Here is a 15,940-nt window from a genome sequence, read left to right as displayed (position 1 = left end):
TGCTCGGTCCCTGCTCCTGCTAACCTAGTAGTTCGAAAGCACACCCAAAAGTGCAAATAGATAAATAGGTACCGCTCCGGCAGGAAGGTAAATGGCATTTCCATGCACTGCTTCACCGGAAGCAGCTTAGTCATGCTGGCCACATGACCTGGAAAAACTGTCTGCGGACAAATGCCGGCTCCCTCAGCCAGTAAAGCGAGATGAGCGGTAGAGTCGTTCGTGAGTGGACTTAACTGTCAGGGGTCCTTTACCTTTTTTAAAAAAAACCTTCTGCTGTATATAGACCCTGCAGTGTGAATCACTAACTTGCTCACCAGAAAAAGGGGACAGATGGTCAACTGTGCAGGAATGGGTGATGGACTAGTTGCAGCATTTACCTGTGTCGACCTAAATTCACACTGAAGCTTCTTTTTGTTTGGTGAGGGAACCCATCCTCTCTCCTACACTCTAATGTGCATAAAACCTAGAATCTTTGGGTCTTGCAGAATGCTGTGCACTGGACTTTGCAAGCCCCCACAACCAGATGCTTATCAGCCCTTTACAAGCTGTGCTTTTGCCTGCATGTTCCTTACCTGCCAAACTTTGACAGTGGGGGTGGGGGAAGATAAGGGCCTGCCCCACCAGGCAGATCCAGTTCCCCACCCCTGACCAAGATGATGGGATTGTGCAGATTGTGGGACCAAGTATATATAGCGTTTTGCATAGGAAGCACCTTATTATCCATTTTAAAAACCAGTCTCTAGAGCAATAAATCCTAGTTTTCACAAAATAGTCATTGTAGCATACCTATAGTTTTGACTGTGCACAAAACGATTTTCTTTTTTACATATTTTTTTTAATAAAACTAAGCTGTAAAAAATGCTGTTACAGAAAAGTACAACACCCTACAAATCCAGAATACAATGAAATGCTTGTAGTGGTGTTTCTTTTTAAGCTTTCCATAGGGTTGGCCACAGCATAAACTGAAATATACACTCCTGCCAAACTGGCTCTTCCATGCTCAATTGCAATATATCTGGAAACGTGTGTTTCTAATGGGCTTTTAACATTAATACAGATGGTTTTGGCAGACCCTCCAAGTGTCCCTGTTTTCCAGGGACAGTCCTAGTTTTACAGAAGCTGTCCTGGTTTCTGATTTGATCCCAGAACATCTCACTTTTCCTCAGGATGTCCCTATTTTCATTGGAGAAATGTTGGAGGAAGGGTATAGTAGGACATTCCTATTTTCATTGGAGATCTGCCATACCTCTGACATCTGTTGTAAATAAAATTGTGGCCTTATTCAATCTAATCTAGGTGTGTTGTGTCCATCATTCATACCCACTCGGGTAAGGTGAGGATCAAAGTCTGGGCATGCAAAGCCTTTCTGATGTTCATGTTCCCTTAAGTTCAATGAAACATGCCTCAAACATGTGCTTTGGCTCTTTTTAAAAGCATTTATAAGGATCATTCCCCCCCCCCGAAGGAAAAAAAAGTAAACATTTACTTACAGTCATACCTTGGGTTGAAGTAGCTTCGGGTTGAGCGTTTTCGGGTTGCACTCCGCGGTGACCCGGAAGTAACAGAATGCATTACTTCCGGCTTTTGCTGCTCACGCATGCGCAGACGCTCAAAATGACATCACACACATGCGCGGAAGCAGCAAATCGTGACCCGCACTCACGCAGACGCGGGTTGCGTTCGCTTCAGGATGCAAACGGGGCTCCGGAACAGATTGTGTTCGCATCCAGAGGTACCACTGTATTTCATAGAATCATAGAAGGAAAGGGACCCGGAGAATCATCTAGTCCAACCCTCTGCAATGCAATGCAGCTGTCCCATACAAGGATCAAAGCTTCAACCTCTTGGCCTTATCAGCACTGCACTCCAACCAACTGACTTGTATCCTTTTTGATTTCTAGTTTTATTATATTTCTCTCTCTCTCTCTCTGCATCTCAATCTAACCCACCTCACACAGTTGTTATGAGGTTAAAATGCAGAAGGGGGATAATTATGTACACTTCAGGGGAATATAGAGGTAATAAATAAATCAAGCTGAGTCTTTACATTAAAATGTTGAAAAAACCCCAACTCATTAGGGTGTTGCCATAGCTAAGTGCAAATTCCCTTGGGCATTGCAAGTTTCCACATGGACTTGATGCTGACCAGCAACTTGTGAATGCATAATAAAGTATCACATACACACGATCATGCTTTGGAGGCATCTATTTGTGGTTGTCTTGTCACTGGATTTTCACATGTTACATTGGTCATTTGCCAGAAAACCTTTTCTCTACAGTTTCCAATAGACATGACCATAAGTGTGACATTTGCCCATGAAACATTAGCTCTTTATGTACCTCGCTTCAGAATGGGGAACAAAAATTGATTCATACTTTTAGTGAAAATGCTTATCCAAGTTATAGGTAAATTCTTGGGGCTGCAAAACTGTTAGATGGGTCACAGCGTTTAAGACACGATAACAAGAAAGTGTGTAAACTACAACACACATACACATTTGTCAGAAGCAATGTCTTTGGTCATCTAACCAGGATAGGCAAAGTTTGAGAACCTTTGCGGTGATCCCTACAGCTGAGAAAAAGCCCTGGTGTAGTTTGCTCCCAGCTGCAGAATTGCACCTCTAGAAGCAATTAAATTATCAAAGCACTGATGTCTTCAGTGCTGATGCAAACCACAGAGCTAAAACAAAAGATTTGTTCTACTCCCACCCAATTATTGGAAGCCACATTTCAGTCTCATTCTTTTTATAGCAATGGTTTTACTGAGTAACATTGTTTCTTAAAAGTTCTTTTTTCTTTTTCTGCCTAGCAGGAGAGGAAGGAAGTTAGTGGTGAAACTGTTTCGCTTCCTACGCTTTTTTAAAAAAGCAAAGAAAGAAAAAATAAAAGTATGATAACCAAGCGGTTTATGCAAGAGGAAAGGAAGAAAGAAACAAGATTACAGTCTAAAGGGGAGCCTTTTAACTGAAAACACAAGGTGGATACATCGCTTATGCTTGGCACCTTCCTCAAATCTGGCAAACTGTTAGGCATCATAAATCATTACTTTCACCCAAGGGGAGTTTATCCTCCACTTGCATTTGTGTCTGACAGATTATGCGCAAGATATACTTTCTGGGAGCACATGATATAAAACATCCCCCCTTCATATTTTCACTGATAAGTTGTGGTTTCTTTGAAATTAGGTTTAAAAGACCACATCCGTTTTTGTTCTTTATCTCCACGGACATCAGTTAACTTACATTCTGATTATTTTGGTGATGTTGCATAGAAGCAAGTGGACTAAAGGTTATACCCATCCTTGTATAGACTTATAGCTCATAGTGGAACTCGTCAACAGAGTCGTGACTTCAGAGCCCGCTTTAAATTTTTTGGCTGCATTTGTGTATCAGACCTATGCTATAAGTTCACAAATTAAACATCCTTAACCATTCAAGACATGGGAATACTTCCTGCATCAAGATGCATGAACTGCAAAAAGAGAAGTCTGGCACTGTAAATTTATTTTTCTCAATACATTCCAAACTTTGGTAATGGAAGTCTGCCCTTCTATCTGCACAATCTAATTAAAGCATGCACTTCTATCTATGTGCAATCTATCATCACTTCTTTTAGAGGGGCCTCCGCTCCCCTGCGGACTGCCTTTGAACTCTCCCCTTGCCCTGCCTGTTTTTCCTGCATCTGGTGTCTATTAATTTGGAGCATTTCTGTTATCCCAGCTGGCTTCTCTATTTGCACCTGCTCTTGTTCACCTGTCACAGTCATGAACAAATGCAGAATGTTGACATTGCCCAGAACCTGTTTGATTATGCATGCACAATAGGAGTTCTAATGCTGAAGATAAAATTACATAACTTGATCCATTGAATAGAAAGATCAGCAGCTAGCATGGTACACTGACCAATGATGCTAACATTTTCCCCTGAAGATGTGGCCAAATGCTTGTATTTTCAGGTGTTAGACAGACTTTTTCTTCCAGACAGCAGCTTATTGCAGAATTGATGATGCAAGCATGCAGATTTCTGGTTTTGATTCAATAATAATAATAATAATAATAATAATAATAATAATAGTTGTTGTTGTTTGTTATTTATACCCCACCCATCTGCTGTAACTTCACTTGTGCCTGCCACCAAGTATAACTGAGAAAATGCTATGATATCGTACTGGACACACACGACACACACACTACTTTGGCTGTTTGCTCTGTTAAGGGCTGCAGGGGTGGAAGTCTACACCTCTTGCTAATTGAAAGGCTTTGTGTAGGTGGGAGAATTACTGTCCCCAGTCCTGCTTGGCAATGCTGTTGGAATGATCTATTTTCAACACTTCAAAGACAGACATCACACTTTTGAGGGTGAAGAAGGCAATCACATTAAAGGGGGGGGGAGATTAGACAAGGGAAGCCTGTGGGCTCTTCCCAGTAGTAGGCCAAGGGTGTTACTGGAATCCATCAACAATACACTTTTTTTTCACAGATTTATGTTTTGCATCATGCTGAGTGCCATGGACACGAGCAAGAGAAAGAGAAAAATAGGTTTCTGGTACGGTCAGTCCACATCAGAACCTGACATTAACAGTTGCCTATTTCTTCTAAGTATTTTTGCAGAAGGGAAAATTTGTAACCAAAGTTAGAAATTACTAGCATTGTGGGCTTACAGGAAACATCATAAAGGAGGGGGAAAAACCCTTCCAACTGAACAAATGAGTAGCCGATTCTCCCCAAAGGGAAACTTTGAGAACACAGGACCAGAAATCATTTGCCTTCTCTTTGGCATTTGTGCATGATGTGATATACCAAAGACAAGCAAGATGGAATCTGCTTACTGACATGACAATATTGCAGGTGTGCTGTAAAGACAAAGGAAGCAGATGGGTTAAATCTCGCACGATTCTAACAAAAGTACCTCCTCATCACTATCATTACCTACTCTCTTTTGACTGGGGAAAGTGGAGCAGTGATTGCATTTATCTAAATTCAAGGAAGTTTCCTTAGGAATGCAAGCTCTGGAATCATAGATGCTTTCAACTCAGAAGCCCACTTCAGTAAATGGGAATATTCCAGCTGATGTCATCATTCTGCAATTTAAGTTACAGCTAATACTTCCTTCTTGGGCTAGGCAAATCTGCACAAAACTAGGTGGTCCCATCTTGGAATGTTAATTTGTCCAACTCTTCATGAATCAAGCAAAGTTCCTCCCGAAATTGTTATCTGGTTTGGAGTGTGAAATGAGGTTCAGCATGGGTAGGACTATAGACCTATAAAATCTATGCATGTCCTGGGGTAATTTGCATTTTAGGTAATTTAAGATGGTCAGTGGAGACCATTGTTAACTGCCATTTAAAGCAGTCTCAGCTCATAAGTGCCAATCAACCATTTTATTTATATACTCTCTTTCCAAAGTTAAAACCATGTTCAAGGATGCTTACAACATTAAAAAATTACATAGCTACAAACATAACAAAAATAGTCCTAAACAATAAATAAAAAGTAAAAAGGACACAACAAAATTGAACAATTTTCACACGAATATTAAGATATAAAAAAGAAGATATATATAAAAAATAAAAAAAATCATATAAACAAAGTGGGAGTGGTGGAAGAGAAAACATGTGGAAGCTACTCCTGTGCCTAGGTAAAATCTTTAGTTCGGCCCCAAGTCTGGTGCCAGGCCTGGAAAAAGAGGCAACAGAGAGAAAAGGGGCACCCCCACTCACTTTGAGCCCTGGACTCCTGCTATCTGTCCCTCCCAAAGGCACCAAAATGCCCTCTTCCACACCCCCCCCCAGTGTCTGGCACCAGTGCAGGAGTGGAGGGGGGGAGACAGATAATGGGTACCCCACTCACGTCTGACTCTGGATTATGGATGCGGGGGGGTGATATTTGATTCAGTCCTCATTTAAATGCAAACCTACATAATCCGCCCTTTCCGAAACAATATAAGAACCAAAACACAGTGCTCCTTTAAAATTTGTACTTCTCCGAGTTTTGCAATGCAGTTCTCCAACTGAGCGACATGCACAAAAATGCATGGGCCAGGGTAGAGCGTGCATACAACCGCATATGGAAATAACATACAAAAATAACATTAGTGAAAATAACCCAAAAAAAAGCATTATAATGTATGGAAATGCTTTTTTAAAAATGGATAAAGTGGACAAAATTGCATGCAATCCTTAGGAGAAATTTGCACTAAAATGTTGATAAATTTTCATGGGGATTTTCTAAATAGAAAATAATTATGATAAACTAATGTGGAAATCTGGAGACCTTCATTTAAAATTACAAAAGAGAAACGGAGAGAAGTAAAAACTGACAGATCTGAACATTCCTGTTTTGGACCCAATCCACCACTGCTCCTGCCCACTGACAACCACTCCAACCACGTACACCAAGGTAAAGCAGTCCTTGGTAGAAGGAGGGGGAAAGTATCTCCTTCCCTTGACTTATAGGCTAGGTAAAAAGGGATAACAGAACAGCATTCATGTCTTGTACACAGAGCAGCTCCAGTGGCCCGCCTCTCACTGAGGGGCCTATAAGACTCCCTGCCTCCCTTTGTCTACCAAGCCAAACAGCCCCCAAATAGCCAGATCAGCATGTAGCCAGTTTGCTAGTCCTTTTGGCACAGAGAATTTGGCCTGGGCACTTGGCACCAGGAATTGGCCGAAAGCACTGCCGTCACTTAAGGTGGCAGCTGCTCTGGCTGGCTTGGGGCATCTCAGAGGAAGAGGCAGTCATTGCCAGATAAGCAATTCCATTACTGGGCTCTGCCTCACCCTCAGGAACAGCATCATCATTTCCAACCACCTAACAAAAACATTCTACTGTTAGTTATGTTCTGCATAGGTGATGGAGGGAGGAGGGTCTGATCTAAACACATTTCCTAGAAAATCTATTGGGCTGCTGCTTAACCACCCCCTTAAGTCAGATTTCTGTTAATCTTCCAAAATGAAATTAAACAGCAGTTGACTGCCAGTTCTCCTGAATGGGGCATATGGTTCTACCATTGCTCTGCACAACACCGTTAAAAATAAATTCCAGGCCTTCTAAAAGGGATGCACATCTTTAACTTTAGGTTAAAAAAAGAAAAGTACAGGGATAGGGAACCTATGGTCCTGCATATACTTTCTTGCTTGCTTGCTTGCTTATTTATTGCATTTATATCTCACCTTTCTTCCAAGGAGATCAAGGTGACATACATGGTTCTTCCCTCCTTGTTTTATCCTCACAACAACCCTATGAGGTAGGTTCATCTGAGAGGCAATGACTATCCCAAGGTACACACACACACATGAGCTTCATGGCTGATGGGATTTGAACCTGGGTCTCCCAGGTCCTAATCTGACACACTAACTACTGCACCACACTGTTGTTGGATTACAACCCCCACCATCCCTGACCAATGTGTCATAGCTCTGTCTCAAATCCCATTGCTGAACAATGGAGTGCAGAGCTGTGTGGGATGCGAGGCCAAACAAACAAGAGATGGGAGTCTCTGAGATATGCTTACCTGCAAGAAGAATCCACATGCGAAGTCCAGTCCATTCCAAGGGTTGGGCAAACAGTTGCCCATGTAATCCAACAATCCATGGGTCATGGAATCCAAACGGACATGAAGCCAAGGGTCCAAACAGGGAGTGGGAAGCAGCAAGGTAGAGTTGGGAATCACAGGCATTGTTTCCAGTGTCTGACTGCTACCAGAAGCCAGAAGGTTCTCATCTGTGCCTTCTCCTGATCCGCTGCAGGTAGAGTCACTCCACCTTCTCTACCTTCAAGCTGCTGTTTAGCAGGGGAAGCTGACTCCTGGCCCGTGACACCATGGGCCATGCTGACTGGGACTTAAGGGATCTGTAGCTCAACAACTTCTGGGGAGCTTTCGAGGGCCCATCATTGCTATGGAAGGAAGGTTCTCTAATCCTTAAAAAATGGGGATGGAAGTCATGAAGAACAGGACCTGTCTCCTGCTAACTCAGCCCTCAGGGAGCTTCTTCAGCAATTCAAGCTGCTCCCCACATCCATCTCCAGAGAACTAAATGAGGGCTGTTTTTCACCTACACATTTTTAATATATACCACGGCTTTTGCAAAGCATCTTTTCTGAATTGGTGGGGAACAGAGCTGGCTCACATCTGCAATTGTGGACTGCAACAATCTAGCAGCAGCTTAAGGTCATACTAGATGTTGCTCATGTCTACATGTAAGTTTCCTGGATATTTTATTTTAATGGAAAGGAATCTCAAGTGGCTGCAGTCAGGAGTGGGGGAGGAATTGGGGGGGGTTCATTAACTATTTCCCCACTAGCTGCTTTTCCTATTATTTTTCTGCTCCTGAGGCTGTTTTTCATTAAAAAAAATACAATATATAACAGCAAAGTTGTTTTTCTTTTTTAAAAAAACTAAAGTAACATGGTACAAATGTTACACATATCTAATCTGGCCTATAGCAATTGTCCCAAAACAGCTGAGGGCTACATTTTTTATTTTTTGTTTCACTGAAGAGAGCAGTGAAGCAGGTGTATGCCATAAGGGACCTAGTGAGCTGCAAACCTTAAATCATTTACATTGAGCTCCTATTGATTGTAATAGGATGATGCAAGTCATCTGGGGGTTGCAGCCATAGAAACCAAAGTGCTATTGGCCTAGGATAGAACAATGGAACTCAGCATCGCATTGCCTTGACCCTCTGTTGCTACAGCAGCAGCCTAAGGGCGGATATGAGCAGGAACGTCTTTTCCCAGGGGTGGGGAATACAGTGGCACCATCATAACAGGATTTGTGGCCAAAGGTCCAGTGGGCAGGAGGGTCCCCAAAGGAAGTTGGGCTGGTTTAATGCTTTTCGAAGCAAATGAAGCAATGTACACAAACATCTAAAAATCTTCTCCCCCATCTATACAATTTAATTAAATCTAGAGTCTAAAATCATCGAACTACCCCAGGTGGGTAACAACAGCGGTGGGAGCCAGAATGCGGCAGCTAGACCGGTGACTGGGAGTGGCTGCTGAGACCATATAACACCAGTCCTGAAAGTCCTACATTGGCTCCCTGTACATTTCTGAGCACAATTCAGAGTGTTGGTGTTGACCTTTAAAGCCCTAAATGGCCTCGGTCCAGTATACCTGAAGGAGCATCTCCACCCCCATTGTTCAGCCCAGACACTGAGGTCCAGCGCCGAGGGCCTTCTGGTGGTTCCCCCACTGCAAGAACTGAGGTTACAGGGAGAGGGCCTTCTTGGTGGTGGCGCCCGCCCTGTGGAATGCCCTCCCACCAGATGTTAAGGAAATAGACAACTAGAAGACATCTGAAGGCAGCCCTGTTTAGGGAAGTTTTTTATGTCTGATGTTTTATTGCTTTTTCAATATTTTGTTGGGAGCTGCCCAGGGTGGCTGGGGAGACCCAGCCAGATGGGCAGGGTATAAATAAAAAATTATTATTATTATTATTATTATTATTATTATTATTATTATTAAAGAAAAGGATGCTGCATTAGATGGGTCTTTGGCCTCATCCAGCAGGGCTCCTCTTGTGGAGAAACAGCACAAAGGGGAAATATTAGTTCATCCCCTTCCCCCTGTTTTGGTCTTCTGTTTCAAACTGCAGTCTTTAACATAGCTGCCTTTTTCTTAAAAAAGAAAAAAAAAGAAAAACGTTTTGGAAGGAAAAGGAATCACATACCATATTTTTCGCTCCATAAGACGCACCAGACCATAAGACGCACCTAGTTTTTGGAGGTGGAAAACAAGAAAAAAAATATTCTGATTCTCAGAGGCCAGAACAACAAGAGGGATCGCTGCGCAGCGAAAGCAGCGATCCCTCTTGCTGTTCTGGCTTCTGGGATAGCTGTGCAGCCTGCATGCTCTCCATAAGACGCACACACATTTCGCCTTACTTTTTAGGAGGGAAAAAGTGAGACTTATAGAGCAAAAAATACGGTAATTTAGTGTACTGTGTAATTCTAAACCAAGGCTCTCCAACTTTCTGGGACTTTGGGAGACTGCCATGGGCACCACCCTTCTCTTCCTGCTCCCCACAACTGCTCCCCACCCCTGAGAGAAAACGTGTCTGCACACACACACTTTGCTTTTTCATTGGGTCTGGATAAAAGTTAGACCCAGCAGAATTAAAAATGGATCCTCTTGAATTTGTATGGTTTTGCACTGTCAAATTAATGGGTTACGTTGGTAGATTGTGCAGTAAACACTGCAGACCCAGTGCTTGCCAGCAATGCAAACAACATTTATCCTAGACACAGATCCTTCTTGTTATTTTGCACAGGGTGAGAACAAAGCTACCAAGAAATCACAGAACACTTCTGTGACACAGAGGTAACCTACGACCAGATGGTATGTTTGAGGGGGTGCCTTGTAAACTTTATGAAGATCCATACCTTGGAGCTATAGTCTTGGAGGTCCCAAAAAGCACTGGAGCCCTGATTTGTACAGTTCAGAAAATGGAGATAGATGTCATCTATGATTTGATAGTGGTTTGGGGGGTCTGCGAAAAAAATGTTAAACTCATGAGGATCCTGGAAATTGTATCTTATCCCCTCACAGAACTACAGTTCTCAGCACCCCTAACAAACAGTTCACAGGATTCTTTTGGGGGGTTGGAGGAAGATGTGCTTTAAATGTATAGTGAGCACACAGCCTTAAATGGCACATATACACATGTACCTTTTCTCCCCTTCTCAAGGACACCATTTCTCCCCCTTCTCATTCTTTCTGGCACTTCACTCCCCTTTCCTCCCAGCTCCTGTAGTGCCCTACTTTCTCGCCCCATCTCCTCCCAGTCACCCTGTTTTCTTCCCCCAAGTCCCTCAGACTGCTCTCCGCTTTCCCTTCCACTCCTTTCAGACTCTCTGTTTTATGTTTAGCTGCTCAAGTGCCAATCTGAGCCTTCAAACACGAGTAAGAGCTGAAAGAGGAAGCAGAGAATGATATTGCTCTTCTCACTTCCTGCTTTAGTTTAAGGTCTTTTTTGGAGAGGAGGAAGTAACCACAGTTAGGGTGGATAGGCTCAGAGGCTTTGCAGGCACCATGTTGCCTGCAGGCCCAGTGCTGGAGCCCCTAGTTTTGAATTCATTCTAAAACACATTACTAATTGTAATGAATTATGTCTGGACATTGTTGACTGGCCAGCACAGCATGTAGATGCAGATATATTCAGTGGCGAAGCTGCATGCTCCACTACTGGGGGCGGAGAGCAGGCGGTGGCGTGGTTCACCACCCGTGAGGGCATGATGAAGTCCAAACATCTAGAAGGCTACATGGTCTGCATCCCTGGCTTAATGTAACTGTTTCCTGCATTTATCACTTGATGATGCTGTTCTCATTGCCTTATCCCTACATTGTCATATTTCCCATGCCACATCCCTTCTGTTTATGTTTCTACCCCCTGTACCCATACATGTACACTGTCTAAATGTAAATCATAATGCAGTCCTTGGGGACACTGGGGCACTGTTACTTTACTTACATTACTTTGTAAAGCAGAATTTACATTGCCGATACGCCATAAACAACAAAAACAATAGCAGTTGTTGCTCGAGACAGATCAATATGAACATCTGCTGCAGCACTGACAAAATACCCTGGGTCTGCCTCATCATATTGGTGCACCAGCACAACTTGCAACATTTGCAGTGGTGATGAAACCCTTGCACTTTATCCTTCATATTTATTGCTCATTCATTGTGACTCATAATATTGAGCCACTGGACTCTTGAGCAAGGCTATGCAAGTCAACGAGGATTATGTGGCATAAGGGTTAGAACCTCCTATATCGCAGCTATGAAACTTCTTGTGGCGACTCTTTCCAGAGGTACATTGGTTTGTGTTGGGTAAAATAAGGGAAGAATGGAGGTCAGCAGGCAGTTGGATAAGGTTCTTTCCATTCTATTTGTAGAGCTTACAAAAGTAAAGCTGGAAGACCAGAGGAACTGAGCACAAGAAACCAAACACAATCACTATGGAGATGGCACCAGTATGGTTTTTGTAGAATGAATCATCTGGAGGGTGCTTCCTTTCTGAATAAGAAAAAGAGTGAGAGAGTCATAGATGTACACCAGACTAAAAAAAAGAGAGATATGGTTTTGAACAGAGGAAAAAAAACCCCAGTCATTTCCGTTGCTAAATCACCAGCTTACTGCTCAGAGATCTGTTATGTGTATTTGGGGGGGTTACATGGCAACCAAAAAAAAAGTATTTGGTTCCATTTACTAAATAAATTATTACCAAGAAAGGAAAAGAAATGTTGCTTACCAATAAGCACCAAAAGATTGAATTAACTGAGGTGTATTTTTTCAAGACTGGCACCTTTGGTTTCTACAAAGCTTCAGTGTGGGACAAATTAAACCCATAAACATGCACACACCAGTACTACTAACAGCAATTACATGGGCCATCAGCTCCAAGAATGTTCCTGAAGAAACAGAGAAGAAGAAAAAACTTTTCTCCTACGCTTGAAGGAAATAACTGCAAGACCAAAAACAGTGATCCAAAAATTTAAAAACACTTATTTCCCTTGTATTTATTTCAGACCCTCTAAGTGTCCCTATTTTCCAGGGACGTCCCTGATTTAGAGAAGCCATCCCAGTTTCTAATTTGATCCCAGAATGTCCTGCTTTTCCTTAGGATGTCCCTATTTTCATTGGAGAAATGTTGGAGGGTATGGAGTTATCCGACCCTTGAGCCATCTGAAGGCAATCCTGTATAGAAAAGGGTGTTTTTTTTAATGTTTGATGCTTTATTCAGTTTTTATATATTTGGAAGCTGCCCAGAGTGGCTGGGGCAACCCAGTAAGATGTGTGGGATAGAAAGAGTAAAATTATCATTATGGAATGGGACTTTCCTATTTTGTTGGAGAAATGTTAGAGAGTATGTTATTTGCTATATCTAAGCTGCCATATCTAAGCTGGAAGAACAGTGGACATCCATAGATTGGGTATGTTAACAGAGTGACAGAAATAAAACAGACAGAAAAGAAACTGGTAGTACTTTACTGAGGGTGAACCGAACAAAACCGTGCAACATGAGGAGAAATATGCAGAGGTTTGCCTCATTCTACAGGCCTACACAAGGGGGGAAATAGGCATGACCACAAACCAAGTAGAACTCGAGTTACCTCAGAAGGACCGAGCACATCTGCGTGGTTGCTAGGCTACACACAACTGTCTGTTTCCTTGATTTGGGAAACCTATACTGCAGAAATAGGGTTGGATCCTGGCCTAGTCATACTTAGATTAGTCTCACAGAAATCATGACTAACGTTAAGTCTGACTAACTCTGGCTACTAGTTTGTTTCTAACGGTTGCAAGATAGTCGGCTGTTGTACTGAATCACAGACATGAGCACTTACCAGTTCAGAGGATATTTGGCCTGAAAGGAGAGCCTGTTCATTAAGTGCTTGAACAGCCTTGCCCTCATCCTTTTTTTCTTTGCAGAGGATCGTTGTAGGATTTCTTTTTCTTTTGCCTGTACCAGGAGTTTTGGGAGGCTCACAAAGGATTATAGCTCAAACTTGACGGCTTAACTAAAGAGCTCTCAAAGAACTGGACAGCTCAACAAAATACAGTCCTGGGTGCCAGTACAGCTAGGCCCAGCAATGTTTTCTTTTCGTGCGACCTCTGATCCCCACTGAATGAGAGAACAAAATGGACTTCTGTATGGGGCCTGCGCTACCAAGACTCCTTCAATTCAGGCTCGTCAGCTTCGTTTTCTCGACTGCATGACACAAATAAAACAAAATAAAGTTAGCCCAGAGGGCTAAAACAAATCTCGTTATTTAGTTGCAAAACAACCTTATTATACTCTTGTGTGTCCCATCTAGAATCAAAAGTTAGTCCTTCACATTGACAAAGCAGTTCTGAGGTGGGGGGGGGGGGACTCCAGACGAAACCAGAGCAATTCTCAAAAGTTTAAACTGGGCATCTGTTAATAAGTGGTGCCCTGCTATTGGCACGTCTAAAACCAGCACCATTTCTCTTCTGCCAAGGCCACAGTTTATAGAACAATTGCCTTGCGGTGAGAGCCCCCATGGTGTAGAGATAGCTTAGTGTGTTGGACTAAGACCTGGGAGACCAGGGTTCAAATCCGATGAAGCTCACAGAGTGACCTTTCGGCCAGTCACTCACTCTCAGCCTAACCTACCTCACAGGGTGATTGTGAGGATAACATGGAAAAGGGGAAAGGAAGCATGTATGCCACTGTCAGCAACTTGGAGGAAAGGTGGGATATAAATGTATATAAATGCAATAAATTCAGCACCGAAACAGGAGCATCTTGTTCATAGCTCTATGCAGAGTATCCTTCAAGATGTGCCTGCACTACCATTTCCATTATCCTAAACCGGCAATTATTTTTTAAAAAAACCCTGCTAGGACATTTACAAAGCTAAGTAGGGTCTGGTATGGTTTCAAATTGGATGAGGGGCTGCATGTTCACATCACTACATTCCAGGGGGTTGGACTAGATGGCTCTCAGGGTCCCTTCCAAGTCTTTGAGGCTGATGGGAGTTGAACAACATTCAAAGGGCTAGAGCATGGGTAGGCAAACTAAGGCCCAGAGGCCGGATCTGGCCCAATCGCCTTCTAAATCCGGCCCGTGGATGGTCCAGGAATCAGTGTGTTTTTACATGAGTAGAATGTGTCCTTTTATTTAAAATGCATCTCTGGGTTATTTGTGGGGCCTGCCTGGTGTTTTTACACAAGTAGAACATGTGCTTTCATTTAAAATATCTCTGGGTTATTTGTGGGGCATAGGAATTCGTTTATTATTATTTTTCAAAGTATAGTCTGGTCCTCCACAAGGACTGAGGGACAGTGGCCGGCCCCCTGCTGAAAACGTTTGCTGACCCCTGGGCTAGAGGTTCCTCACTCCTGATCTATTGAATTACCAGTAGGATGTGAAATTGCAAGGCTTAAGCCAGCCTTTGCCAACTTAGCACCCTTTAGATTAGGTGTAGGGCATGTTTGGCCCTCTGGATGTTGCTGAATGACAACGCCAAACAAGCATGGCCAAAGGCTAGGGGTGATGGGAGTTGTAGTTCAGCAGCATGAGGTGGCCCAAAGGTTCCCTGTTCCAGCTGTTTTGGACCATGGTTCCCAAAAGCCCTAGCCGCCCCTACAGGAACACCATGAATGCATATAGCAACATTGCTCAAGTTTGTCTGAGAAATTGTTTGGGAACAAGTTGTCTAGGTTTGGGGAACAGAGTGAGCGAAGGCTGTGTACTATGAAACAGTCAACCTTTGCATCAGCATTGCTTATGGATCAACGTTCAGTATCAGTGGAAGCAATTAGGTAATGAACCTGGGGGACTCTGGGGGTTTCCTAAATGTGTCACAAGCCCAAAAAGTTATTAAGCCATAATGAAAATGGTTATTTGGCCTTACAAGGTTGTGAGCTGCCTCCGCTATCTCAAGTAGCTTCTGTCAAAGCCAAAGCATAGGTAGCTTTCAAGTGGGAGCCAGGTCAGTATTAAAGGCAAGCAAAGAATTAGAGCAAACTGTTAGCTAGAAATTAATTACTGCATGTAATAATACAAATGGCCTCCTCACCCCATAATAAAAATCTTCCACGGTGCCTATTAAAACTTGCCTCCTAAAGAGCTTGTTTTGCAGTCCTTTTCTTTTGAAGAGGGTACATGTCCTGAGTGCTTCGGGCTATTTTCCCTTCACACTTATTTTGCTGAGGTATACACCAAAGGAACACTAAGAATTGGAATGGACCATCACCCACTGCAATGCAGGAATCTTTTGCCCAACATGGGGCTCTACTGGCTTGCTGAACTTCTGTACAGGGTGTGAGACACTGTACAACCAGGGGTGGAGATCCTTCAGCCCACAGTTGTAATTAGGCCCAGCATGGGTAGCAATTTGGACTGCAAGGGAATTTCTCACAAATACCTGGTGTCATATCAGGTGTGGGGCACGTAAGGGCACACCTC

This window comes from Podarcis raffonei, chromosome 12 (assembly GCF_027172205.1).
Source record: "Podarcis raffonei isolate rPodRaf1 chromosome 12, rPodRaf1.pri, whole genome shotgun sequence".
Lineage (NCBI taxonomy): Eukaryota > Metazoa > Chordata > Lepidosauria > Squamata > Lacertidae > Podarcis > Podarcis raffonei.
The sequence above is the reverse complement of the archived record's forward strand: the minus strand, read 5'-3'. Positions refer to the sequence as shown.